The sequence below is a fragment of the Pongo abelii genome, chromosome 1 (assembly GCF_028885655.2).
Source record: "Pongo abelii isolate AG06213 chromosome 1, NHGRI_mPonAbe1-v2.0_pri, whole genome shotgun sequence".
NCBI lineage: Eukaryota > Metazoa > Chordata > Mammalia > Primates > Hominidae > Pongo > Pongo abelii.
This window is the reverse complement of record NC_071985.2, coordinates 159,169,325-159,183,384: the sequence shown is the minus strand read 5'-3', so window position 1 is coordinate 159,183,384 and position 14,060 is coordinate 159,169,325. Positions and strand designations below refer to the sequence as shown.

The following is a 14,060-nucleotide window of genomic DNA, read 5'->3' as shown; positions in this document are numbered from 1 at the left end:
AAAAGCAAGTGGCACAGACAGGAATTAGAATACACATGCAAACACAGACAGGTAAAAATAATTATGCAATTATTAAATACAACATATGTGCATATTTCTTCATTTTCATTCGAAAGTTACTTTAAAAGTAATTTTATGAAGAATATATTTACATATAACTGCTTGTTGGGATTAAAGCATATAGAAATATAGAATATACTTGATAACAATGAAGAAAAGGAGATAAGACAAAGCAAAGTGGTAGGAGAATGCTGTGAGATAATAGCTTGAATGCAGAGGAACAAATAATGAGAACCAGAAGCAATAAATAAAAAGATTAAAATAAGGATCTCTAGAAATATATACTTACTCTTTTTTTCTCCTAGTTTCTTTAAAAATTAAATTATATGTAGTAATAATTATATCAATAGACTGTTGGGTTGTTAATATGTATATATGTAAAATATACAGCAGTAATAGTTCAAAAATGGGAAAGAGAATAGAGCAATATAGGAATGAGTTTCTGTGTATCACTGAAATTAGTATAAACCAGAAGTAGACACTCATAGGAAAGCAGCATATAGTAAGTCCTAAAGCATCCACTAGAAGATAAACTCATGTAGAACTGGTAACATTATACTGTAACATTAAAGAAATATTCGGAAACATTTCAATGAAATCAAAATTTTACACACTAGAAAATATTCAGTTGATACTAAAGAAAGCACTAAAGAAGAATAAAAAAGACATGAAACATATTGAAAACAAAAGTAAAATAGCAGATATAAATCCAACTATATCAATAATGGTATTAAATGTAAATAGATTTTAAAAGTTAATCAAATGAGAGATATTTTCAAATTTGATTTTTTTTTAAATCCACCTACATATGGTCCACAGAGGACATACTTTAGATTCAAACATAGAAATAGGTTAAAAGTGGAGGGATGAAAATATATATCATCAAAGAGCAACCATAAGAAAACTGGTGTGGCTGAACTAACTAATATAATATAAAATAGACTAAAGAAAGTTACTAGAGATAATGGATGATATATTAACAATGATGTAATAATTCATCAGGAAGTTATAATAATTATAAAAATATATCCACTTAACAGAACCCTAAAGCACATGAAGAAAAAACTTACAAAATTGAAAGGCAAAGAGACAACTCAAAATAAAAACTGGAAATTACCATACCTAATTGTAATAAAAATCATATCAGCTATGTGGAAAATAAAATGAAATTTAAAATTTAAACAATTTTATAAACCAACTAGACCTAACCAACACATATGGAATACTCCACTCAAAAATAATGAAAAAAGGTAGAATTGAAACCATACAGAGTGTGATTTCTGACTATAATTAAATAAAATTAGAAATCAATAATTAAAAAATGAAAATTCATGAATATGTCAAAATTAAGACACTCCTAAAACCAATGAGTCAGAGAAGGTATCACAAGATAAATTATAAAATACTTTGAGAAGCAAGAAAATGAAGACACAAAATTCCAAAAATTATGGAATGCAAACCATACATACAATAAGAAGTTAATATTCAAAATATATAAGGAATTCAATTCAATAGCAAGAAAACAAATATTCTGATTAAAAATTGGGCAAAAGACCTGAATTGATATTTATCAAAGGAAGACAAAAATGGCAAACAGGTATAAGAAAATGTACTCAATGTCACTTGCCATCAGAGAAATGCCAATAAAAACCACAATGAAATACCATCTCACACCTGTTAGAACGGCTACTATCAAAAAGACAAATGAAAACAAACATTAGCAAGGACGTGGAAATAAAGGGAACCCTTGTATAAAGTTAATGGGGATGTAAATTAGTGCAGCCATTATGAACAATAGCATGAAGATTCCTCAAAAAATTAAAAACAGAATTACCATATGATCCAGTAATCCCTCTTTTGGGTAGATGTTCAAAACAACTTAATCACTACATATGTCAAAGTGATATATGTACTTTCGTATCCATTGTTGCATTATTCACAATATCCAAAATATGAAATCAATTTACAGGTCTATCAACAAAAAAACTGAATAAAGAAAATGTGCTATAGATAAAAGATGATAGATAGATAGATAGATGATGGATGGATAGACAGACAGACAGACAGACACAAAACTGAATTCTATTCAGCCTTAAAAACAAGGAGGAAATCTTGTCTTGGGACAACATGGAAAACCTGAAAGACATTATGCTAAGTGAGATAAGGCAAATACCGTATGTTCTCACTTATATGTGGAACATAAGAAAGTTAAATTCATAAAGAATAGAATGGTGTTTGCCTGGGGCTGAGATGGGTGGAGAGTGTAGCAGAGAAGTCTCGGGGAGATGCTGGTTCAAGTGCACAAAGTCTCAGTTAGAATGAATAGATTCTGAAGACGTACTGCACAGCATTATCACTGTAGTTAACAATAATAATGTATTATATACTCGAAAAATAGATTAAATCTTAAATATTCTCACCACAAAAAAGTATATATGATGGATATGTTAATTAGTTTGATATATTTCACAATATATACATATGTTAAAACCTCACACTGTACTCCACAAATATGTACAATTTTTATTTGTCCATTATTCCTTCATAAATCTGGGAGAAAAACAGAAACAAACCAAGTGCCCAACAACACAAGAATAAACAAATTGTGATGTTATCTGTACAATGGAATACTACTCAGCAGTAAAGAGGAAGCAACTTCTGATACATCCTACCACATAAATGAATCTCAAAAGCACTATGTTTAGGAAAATAATCCAGAAAAAAAGAGTATGCACTGTATGATTTTATTTTTATAAAGTCCAACAGTGGCCAAAACTAATCCATGAAATTTAAATTAGAATAAGATTTACTTTTTACGGGGAGAGGCAAAGAATGAAAAGGGACATTTGGGGGTATTTTAGGGTGATAACAATGCTCTGTATTTCAACTTATGTGTTGGTTACATGGGCATATACTTTGTCAAAACTTACTAAACTCTCCACTTAAGATCTGAGCATTTTTGTGTGTGTAATGGTATCTTAATCTTTAAAAATCAATTTTCAAACTGTTCAAGTCAGCAAAAAAAAAAAAAACACAAACAAATAAACAAAGGAATGAAGTCCTGATACATTCTATAATATGGATGAACCCAAAAACATTATGCTAATTGAAAGAAGTCAGTCATAAAGGTGCACATTTTGTATGATTGCACTTACATGAAATATCCAGAACAGGCAAATGTCTCCAGACAGGAAGTAGATTAGTGGTTGCTTCGTAATATTGATAGAGGCAGGGAACTGGGAAAAAATGGTGAGTGATTGCCAACAGATGCTGGATTTCTTTTTTGGGTGATTCAAAAAGTCCTAAATTTGATTGTGGTGACTGTTATACAATATGTGAATATACTAAAAACCATTGAATTGTAATCTTAAAATGAGTGAATTGTATGCCATATAAATTATATCTCAATAAGTATATTATGCTTTGAAAAACCAAACTTGTTATTCTCTCAAGGAAATACATGCAATAGCAAGATTATCTTCCAGCACTTTAATAGTCAAAACCACAGGGATAACTAAGATCAATGAGGAGGTGCCTTCGGAACTGGGAATTTGACATTTTCAGTGTGTTCAGAACAGTATCCCTAAGGTGGGCTTTTTCAACAATCAACAAGCAACAATAAAGGGGAGTTTATTTAGTATTAACTTACACAATCACTAGGTCCCACAATAGGCTGTTTGCAAGCTGAGGAGCAAGGAGAGCCAGTCCGAGTCAGATTTTCCAGGGTAGGAAGCATCCAGCACAGGTGAAATCTGCAAGCTGGGAGGCTAGGCCTCTCTCTCCTTTTCACATTTTTCTGCCTGCTTTATATTCGCTGGTAGCTGTTTAGATTGTGCCCACCAGATTAAGGGTGGATCTGCCTTCCCCAGCCCATTGACTCAAATGTTAATCTCAGTATTAACCATCTCAATATTAACCATCACAGTCTGTTTGAAAATTGCACTGTATAATTTAACAAAATGTCTAAGAATCAATGTTTGAATTACAGGTCAATTTATGGATGGAACACTTTTGTTTTCAAACATATCTTCATTACTAGTTATGAGCTAGAGGTCTGGGGCATTACTTCCAAGAGCTTCCACACATATCCCTTCATAACACAATGTTTTGTATTTGTTGAATTACCTTTTATCTTACCTTCAAATTCTCTTAGCTGAATATGTATTCATAACATTAATTGAAGGGTGTTTGGAGAAAAAGAAAGGCACATAAAAATTTCAAGAAAAATAAAACCTCAATAGAATTCAGAAACTACTATTGAAAAACTGTCTACTCAGAAGTATAGTTTCTGAGTCTAAACTCAATTAATGTATCTAATTAAACATCAAAAAGAATTTCTGTGAATGGAATGAAAGCACATTGAGAAATCAAAAAAATTTATGAAAATTTATGTGAAATTGGGCGCATTACTTCTTAGAAGCAGGTGAGAAAAGCTCCTCATTAAAAAGATATATATTTCCAGCCAGGCACGGTGGCTCATGCCTGTAATCCCAACACTTTGGGAGGCCGAGGTGGGAGGATCACCTGAGGTCAGGTGTTCAAGACCAGCCAGGCCAACATGGTGAAACCCCATCTCTACTAAAAATACAAAAATTCACCGGGCTTGGTGGTGGGCACCTGTAGTCCCAGATACTCGGGAGGCTGAGGCAAAAGAATTGCTTGAACCCAGGAGGTGGAGGTTGCAGTGAGCCGACATCATGCCACTGCACTCTAGCCTGGGTGAAAGAGGGAGTCTCCATCTCAAAAAAAAAAAAAAAAAAAAAAGAAGAAGATATATATTTCCTCTAATTTCAGCACTTTGGGAGGTTGAGGCTGGTGGATTGCTTGAACTCAGGAGTTCAAGATCAGCTGGGCAACATGGTGAAAACCTGTCTGTATGAAAAATAAAAAAAAAAAAAAGGTCTGGTGTGCTGGTGGGTGCCTGTAGTCTCAACTACCCAGGAAACTGAGGTAGGAGGATTGCTTGAGCCCAGGAGGCAGAGGTTGCAGTGAGCCGAGATCAGCCCCTGCATTCCAGCCTGCATGACAGAGTGAGACCCTGCCTTAAAAAAAAAAAAAAAAAAAGATATATACTTATTTTGAATACATAAATAACACATTTAAATAAGTAACAGCCCGTTGAAATAACTAAAATTATGTGTCAACAATTATTCTTTTAAAACCCCATACCTCCTTGTGTAATTTAATTGAGTCAAAAAGAGTATCAATATGAGATTTTTGGTGTCTTTGAAGGTAACTTTCATACAAAATAAATGCTACTCAATATCTACATTATTAATATTTTATTAATGGAAAAATTTAAAAACCTAATTTTTAGCTATACTTCTAATTTAAATATATCATGTTATTCTGTTGATAAATCCAGCATGTCAATATTTACTTTTAAGAGAAGTTTTATTTATTAAAAATTTTTAAACATTTTAATCTACATATAAATTTAGTATTTCGATCTTATTTTTCAAGTACATTGATTGTCTAATAAGTTCTTATGTAGTTCTTATAAGTTAAAAATTAAACTAATAATTTTAATGTCTTTTTAAAATACTAATAATTTTTCACAAATTTAAGAAAATCTTGGTATAAAAAATCACAGTGACAAATTTTAAATTAAAATTACAAGTCTAATCTGCTAAAAACTTTAAATTGCCAAATTGTACTCCTAAAATGTCAAATCCTCTTTAATGTTACAAATACTCAAAATACTAAATATGTACAGATTATTTCCAAATATAACACAAAACTACAAATACTATGGATTTGATTTATCTCGTCATTTAAAATTTAATTTTAAATCTGCCCAAGATTAAGCATAGTCATTCACAAAAGACACAATTATGTGTTTTTCAGCAATTCAAAACCTGATAATTCAGGTTTATCATCCAGTATGATTTGGGGTTTTTTACCCGAACAATTTTGGGGTTTGCCTCTTAACTAGCTGAGGCTGCATGTCGACAGAGATTTAGGTTAGGTGTATTGGTTGTTGTACACATCCAAGGCTATTTTTCTTTCCTTTTTAAACTTTTTTTCAAGATAGGGTCTAATTCTGCCACCTAGGATGGAGTGCAGTGGTAGGGTCTTAGCTCATGCAGCTTCCAACTCCTGGGCTCAAGGATTCTCCTGCCTCAGCCTCCCAAGTAGCTGGGACTACAGACACATCATCATGCTCGGCTAAGCCTACTTTTCTTACCAGAGTAAGAGATAAACAGGTTCCTCTTCTGCTTTTGATAAATCATTATGCCCTTTACATGGAGCAGTCTCACAATTCACATCCCTGGAATGAAACACACATTATCTAATTATCAAGCATGATTTAAGTTCTTAACCACTAAACAGTTCTATTCCTTCTTTGGATCCAATTACTCGAGCTGCTGCTTAATCCTTGTGTGAATCATTTTCATAAACTTCTGGTCTGGAAAAACAAGGACTCTTTATAGACCTTTAAGTAATATACAACACGATTCTGAATCTCTTTTGTGGAATGTCTACGTCTACAGTTACAGCATTAAAATAATGTTAGTGAGGGGTTTCTTCTTTTTCCCATATTATTATAACATCTTATTATTCATTAATTTATTAAATCTGTCAAATACACCTACTGAATCCTAAGCAATCACACTGTCTTCTACTTATGTATTCACATGTTACGTTTCAGCACTGGTTTTAGTCAATTTTCAAGCAGCACAATAGTTGGCACTGAACGCAAGGAGGAATTAAGAATCGCATGATGAATTAAGCAGGTACTTTGCTCCCCCTACTCCTTCTTCCTCTTCCCTCAACATCAAACACAAACAACAAACTCAATAACAACAAACTTATATTCATTTTATTAATATACCCCAATAATTTTAAAAAACATATTCTGGATTGCTTATTACTTTGTCTTTTGGGTTCACTGCCAGTTTTTAAAATCTTTTTTAAATTGTTGTAAAATACATATAACATAAAACTTACCATCTTACCCCTTTTTCGGTGTACAGTTCAGTGGTATTAGGTACATTCATAATTTGCAACCAACACCACCATTCATCTCCATAACTCTTTTCATCTTGTAAAACTGAAACTCTCCGTATTAAACAATAATTTCCCATGCCTCCCTCCTCCCAGCCCCTGGCAACCACTGTTTCTGTTTCTATGATTTTAATTACTCTAATTGCTTCATATAAGTGGAATCATACAGTGTTTGTCTTTTCGTTTCTGGTTAATTTCCTCAAGCTTAATCCATGTTATAGCACATGTCAGAATTTCCTTTCTTTTTGAGGCTGTGTAATATTCCATTGTATATGTGTATGTGTGTGTGTGTGTGTGTGTGTGTGTGAACGTGTGTCATGCCTTGCTTAACAACAGAGATACATTCGAGAAATGGCTGGTCAGGAGTTTCCATTATTAGGAGAACATCCTTCAGTGCAGCGGTCCCCAGCACTTTTGGCACTAAGGATCAGTTTCGTGGAAGACAATTTTTCCATGGATTGAGGATTAGGGGAGATGGTTCCAGGATGAAACTGCTCCACTTCTGATCATCAGGCATTAGTTAGATTCTCATAAGCAGGGCGCAACCTAAATCCCTCACATACGCAGTTCATAATAGGGCTCGTGCTCCTATGAGAATCTAATGCCTCCCCTGACCTGACAGGAGGCAGAGCTGAGGCAGTAATGCTGGATAGCCCACCACTCACCTCCTGCTGTGTGGTCTGAGTCCTAACAGGCCAGGGACCAGTACTGGTCCGTGGCTCAGGGGTTGGGGACCCCTGATGTGTGTATTCACAATGGTATAGCCTACTACACACATAGGCTATGTTGTAAGGCCTATTGCTACTAGGCTACAAATCTGTACAGCATGTTACTGTACTGAATAGTGTAAAGAAGTAAGAACATAATGGTAAGTATCTGTGTGATAGAAATCTTTCAACTCCATTATAGTTTTATAGGACCACTGTTGTACATATGGTCCATCGCTGACTGAAACATCGTGATGCAGGGAGTGACTACATATCCACATTTTATCTGTGAATTGACACTTGTGCTGCTTACACTTTCTAGCTATTGTGAATAATGCTGCCATAAACATGTACACAAGTATCTCTTTGAGATTCTGCTTTTAGTTATTTTGGGTATATACCCAAAAGTGGAATTGTTGGATCATATGATAATTCTATTTTTAATTTTTTAAGAAATTGTCATACTGTTTTCCACAGCTGCTGTACCATTTTACATTCTCACTAATGGTGAAAAAGCGTTCCAATTTCTCCATATCATCATCAACACTTTTTGTTTGTTTGTTTCTTTTTGTTTTTGTTTTTTGTTTTGTTTTGTTTTAAATGGCCATCCTGAAATGTCGCGTGGTATCTCATTGTAGTTTTGGTTTGCATTTCCCAATTGATTAGTGATGTTGAGCATCCTTTCAGGCGCTTATTCGCTATTCATATATTTTCTTCGGAGAAATGTCTATTCAAATTCCTTGCCCATTTCTTAATTTAGTTGTTTGTTGCTTTCCTGTCATTGAGTTTTAGAAATTCGTAATATATTCTGAATATTAGTCCTTCATCAAAAATATAACTTGCAAATCTTTTCTCCCATTTTGTGAATTGCCTTTTAACTGTGTTAATAGTGTCTCTTGCTGCATATTTTTTAAAATTTCCATTAAGTCAAACTTTTCTGTTTTTTTATTTGGTTGCATATGCTTTGTGTCATATGTAAGAAATTAATGCCAAATCCAGTGTTCTGAAGCTCTTGTTCTATGTCTTCTTCTAAGAGTTTTATAGCTTTAAGTCTTACATTTAGGCCTTTGATCCATTAAGTTAATTTTTATATATGGTCTTAAGAATCTAACTTCATTATTTTTCCTGCAGATATCTAGTTTTCCCAGTACCATTTGTTGATAAGACTGTTCTTTACCAATGAGTGGTCTTGGTATCCCTGTCAAAAATCATTTTCATGTATGTGAAGGTTTATTGCTTCACTATCTATTCTATTCCATTGTTCTATACATCTGTCATTATGCCAATACCACACTATTTGACTAATTTAGCATTGCAGTAAGTTTGAAATCAGAAAGTGTGGCTATTTAGGATCTCCTGAGAGTCCATATGAATTTTGGAATGGGGTTTTCTATTTCTGCAAAAAATATTATTGGGGTTTTAATGGGATTGCATTGAAGCTATAGATTGCTTTGGGTAATACTGACATCCTAACAATATTGCCTTCCAAGCAATGAACATGAGAGGTAGTTCCATTTATTTTTGTGTTTTTAAATTTATTTCTGCAATGTATTTATGTTTCCATTTTACAAGTTTTTCACTCCCTTTGTTAAGTTCATTTCTAAGTTTTTTTATGATATTGTAAATGGAATTCATTGAAACACCAAATTTGGGACATTAAAAGCAAGCTGAACCACACAGGCTTGAAGCCTCAAAATTTACCAATTATATGATATACAGAAAGATCCTGAGCCACTCTCTGCTTCTGTTTTCTTCTCGTCTTTACAATGGAAAAAGTAGAAGTCCCAATCTCACAGGGTTGTGATGAGGTTTACATCTATAAAGTCTTAGAACATTGCCCAGAACATATGAGGTACTTAAAGCCCATTAGATATTTTGATAATACAGAAAAGAACAATGGACTGAAATAGCCCCTGTTTTCAAATAGCTTACAGTCTTAAGTAAATTAATGCAAAATTCTGAAAAACCATTCAATAACAGACTCAAAGATGAAACAATTGCAGTTTTTTTGCCTTCAGAAGGTGTTCATTTTCCTTCACTCAGAAATCCTCACTATCTCCCTATAGATTACAGTTTAATTTCAAATGCTGAAATTCAACGTAAGCAGAAAGAACGCAACACTGGTTTGCAAGCTGATGTTTCAAAAATCTCACATAAAACTATCCACTGCTGCATAAGCCTTTCCCATAGTTATTAGCTGCTGGATATTGTTCATGCTGTCTTCACTGCCTTGGATGCTGCCATTTCCACCAATTTAAATCATTAATACCTGAATCAAATGCAACTTGAAATTTATTCCCACCTGATTTAACATATTCTCTCCTTTCACGAAACCCCCATAACATTGTGCATCTTTCTAATAGCACTTAATTGATCCTGATTTACATTAGGATTATTTGTTCCCCTGTGGTCACTTTCCAGTTGACCTTATTTCTTTGTTTTTTATCTATTTCTTTAACCTCTCCTCCCTGTGGTGTTTTGAATGCCATAATTCTCAATAAATGTTTTAAAATAAATAAGCTGAATTTTTGATGTGTACATCAAATCTATCAGTAAACTTAATGAAAACTAGTTGTACCAAAACCAATTAGTTCAATGTACCATATTTTGGCCTTTTAATATGTGTTGAATTTCATCAGTGTGTAATTACCAAAGTGATGTGATGCAAGGAAGAATGACGAAGCTTATTTGAGCACTTACTCTATGCCAGGCATATTATTCTACATTTTACTCATAACAACCTTTGTTTTACAAATTAAAAAAATAATCAAGAGAGGTTAAGTAACCTACCCAACATCACATAGCTAATAAATAGATAACTCGGCAAATGACACAGGTCTAAAGAGCTCAAAATCCATGAGTTTTGTCTTTGTTTTTTGTTTCCTACTTCTTGTCCTACTCCTCTTTCTCCTCCTCCTACTTCATTTTCTGCAACACAAGTCTGCCATCAAAAATGTTGCCATGGACATTTGAACCAGAATTCAATAGTGGAAATTATCAGATAATTAAGAATCACTCAAAAAGATAAAAATCAGTAAATGTTATTAATGTTTCTCCACTTAAAAAAACTGCTGCAACCAAATCTCTGTTTTATTTTAATTGAAGTGACCCCATCATTTTCAATTCTATTGTGTTTGATAAAATACACCTAGAAATGGGAAATATATGGATGAGGAAAGCAAATCTTCTTGATATGTAGTTATTGACTTAATTAATATTAGCTCATGAATGTGAGTACTACCTATCTCTTCTTTTGTTATCTCAATAAAAATAAATTTTACCAAAGTAAAGAACAAATAAGAAGTAATAAAATACTAAATATAATCAAATTTATCAGCACTTAAAAGCCAGTATAAAGTACACTGAAAACTGTCATATCCTAAAATATAAACTAAACATATATCCCCTCTTCCACAGAACACCTAAATCATAGAGTACATGTACTGTGACCATAACAGAAAAAGATGTTCTTTTAAGTGGTAGGATTTCTAGCAACTTATCTCTGTAGTCCCTTTAGAAATATATACTTTTAAAAAAGACCACCATAGGCTCATTTGATGATTATAGATTATTGATAAAAGTTGACTTCGAGATGGAGCACAAAAAATATATACAGAAGAGGCATGTAAAATGTGAACACTGTGTCTAATTTTAGCATTTTGACCTAGTAATATACAATTAAAGCCCAAGAAATCTCTGATATCAATGCTGTCTCTCACTACTCCAAGCACCTAGATTTAAGAAATGTAGTAGAAATCATACCTCAGGCACACCTTGGCACACCAGAAGTGGAACTGCTATCTACATCTTCACCTGGCATTACTGTAGAACTCTTGTATACTTTGTTTCTTGATTCAGAAAAGCGGGACACTAGCTGAAAAGTTAAGTAAGAAGAACAGTATTTGAGTTTTGATGGAAACAATGTCTCTCTGCTTCAAATTTATTCCAGACAACCTTTAAAGCCCAATATGTTTGAAATGTAATAAAGGCTAAACAGACAGCTGTTATGTATTGCACAAACTTTCTGTGGCTTCCAGTGAGGCAGCTCTTCTCTGAATCCCTCCAGAATTCTAAAATAAACTAAAGAAAAAACAAGGCCTAGATGATCATCATGTGGCATGAATATGTGAAGTAATAAAGCGATGAAAAGAAGTGGTGTCTGTAGAAAATATTCTAAAAATTTTGAAAAGGAGGGCAGGAAAAATAACATTTAATACAACAAAATATTCAGTAAACGTTATTTTGTTATGTGTTTGTTTATTAGGACTTATCTACTTTGTTCAATATTTTGTGCCCAGATCCTAGCCTGATGCCAGGCATATAATGGGGACTTAATGAAGATATTTTAATGAATGAGTGAATGTTCCACAATCCAGTGTTCTGGGTATTATTTCTGGGCTGTTCTCAAATTTTTATATCTCAAGTTATATAAATGCAATGCAAGCCAATATATATTTATGTCTTTCAAATTAGATTTTTAAGCATAACCTACTTGCAATCTATATGACAAAAGAATTTTAGTTTGAAGAGACTTGCTTATTTCATGGATGGATTAAAAAAGGAATGTTCTTCCAAAGACCTGTTTCCGAATGAAGGAGGGAAATACAATGACTAATTCTGTATTATGTATTCAACATGTCTTATTTTATTTAACCCATACAATCTGTTTATAAGTTAGCTATTATTATCCTTTCCACAAAGAAGAGAACTGAATTAAATAACTTGCCCAAGCTTAAAAGCTAGTCAGTGTAATGATTTGAGCCCTAAAACTCATTGTGTATGGCTCTAAAACCTATGCTCTTACCATCACACTATATACTATCGAGATGGCATCTTGTAAGACAAGACAAAGCTACTTTAAATCAAGAGAAACTGCTTCTGAGTAGTCAAGTCTTAACAGGCTATTATTTTTCCTTGATGTCTTTTCTATTTTAAAGCAGCAATACTTTTAGGGTGATGTATAAAATGTAACTAAAAGTGATGAGTAGATTAAGAAATTTACATTACACTCTCCAGCAAGTACAAATTATATCTCTTCCAGTTTTCATTTGAGGATATATATCAGAATTTATTTTTCAAGGATTACCATACAAAGATAGATAGATAGATAGTGATAGCCCATCCAATATGCTCTTCCTACAATTCAATGTTGACATATCTCGATTAAGAGGGGCAGGTTTTTCTACCCTTAAGACCTGTCTGAGCAACATAATCAGACCCCATCTCTACATAAAAAATGTTTTAAAATTTAGCTGGGCATGGTGGCATGTGCCTGTAGTCCCAACTACTAGGGAGGCTGAGGTAGAAGAATCACTTGAGCACAGGAGTTCAAGGAGGCAGTGAACCATAATCACTCCACAACACTCCAGCCTGGGCGACAAAGCAATTAACACAGGATTCCTGTCTAGACACCATTGATAGAACACCTGCATCTGTTTACACCCTTTACTGAAGTTCCATTGAAATGACATTATATATACATACCTCACAAGGATAGATAGAATGGGAAAGTAGCAGTATAGTGGCCATGAAAATGTACCTCTCTGATCTCCTACTGTGGGAAGCATAAATGATGAACAGCTCAGCTGCTTCATTCTGAAATCCATCACTGCATTCATCTAGAGGCCACATTTCCCATAAGCAGCTAAGCTGCTCCTGGTAAAAGAGTGATCTCTATAGGAATGCTAAGTTCAGGTCCTGGGAGATGAGGTACTCCCCTGAGGGTTGACTTTGGCTAGATCCATCCCATCAAGTTTGCTGAACTCTTAAAAAAATGCATTGCTGCTTAAGACTCTTCCACTTAACCCTTCTTTCTTCCTTGCTTTCCTCTCCCCTTCAAAAGTATCAGACCAGCATAATGGTCTAACAGCCCTCCCAGCTTCCTTCAGATCCCTCCTAATTTTTCCTCACAGGCATTTCCTATAAGAAATAATATGTTTCTGATATGTCTATATCTATCTTGGTGTCTTCTGCTCAGATGACCTCAAACTAGCACAAGCAGTAAGGAAGTTCAGAAATTTTTGGAAAAGGGAAAGGATACAGAGTGTTAACATACTTAGCAAAGTTTTTTTTTTAAAAAAAGCTAAAACCCAAAAGCCTGCATAGGAGTGACAAAAAGAAATAAACAGGTTCATAGCACAAAAACCATAGAAATGTGCATAAATTAGAAGCATGAAGTATTACAGGAGATGGTGTTTTGGATATGTCTGATGCAGGAACATTGATTGGAAGTCTAAATAAGGAGACTGAACAACCAGGTTCGCCTCCACTTCTTACAGCCAGAAG

General features: G+C 33.7%; 1 long non-coding RNA gene across 1 annotated transcript in view; it reads right to left on the bottom strand.

Moving 5' to 3' along the window:
- Positions 1-6,019: 6,019 nt before the first annotated feature.
- The window catches only part of LOC129050651 (uncharacterized), a 56,292-nt gene continuing 48,251 nt past the window's right edge, over positions 6,020-14,060 (bottom strand). The window contains exons 2-3 of the long non-coding RNA XR_008514322.1: positions 11,538-11,649; positions 6,020-6,331 (exon numbers count right to left, since the gene is read on the bottom strand). This is a non-coding gene — a long non-coding RNA (uncharacterized LOC129050651). The remainder of the gene's footprint in view (positions 6,332-11,537; positions 11,650-14,060) is intronic.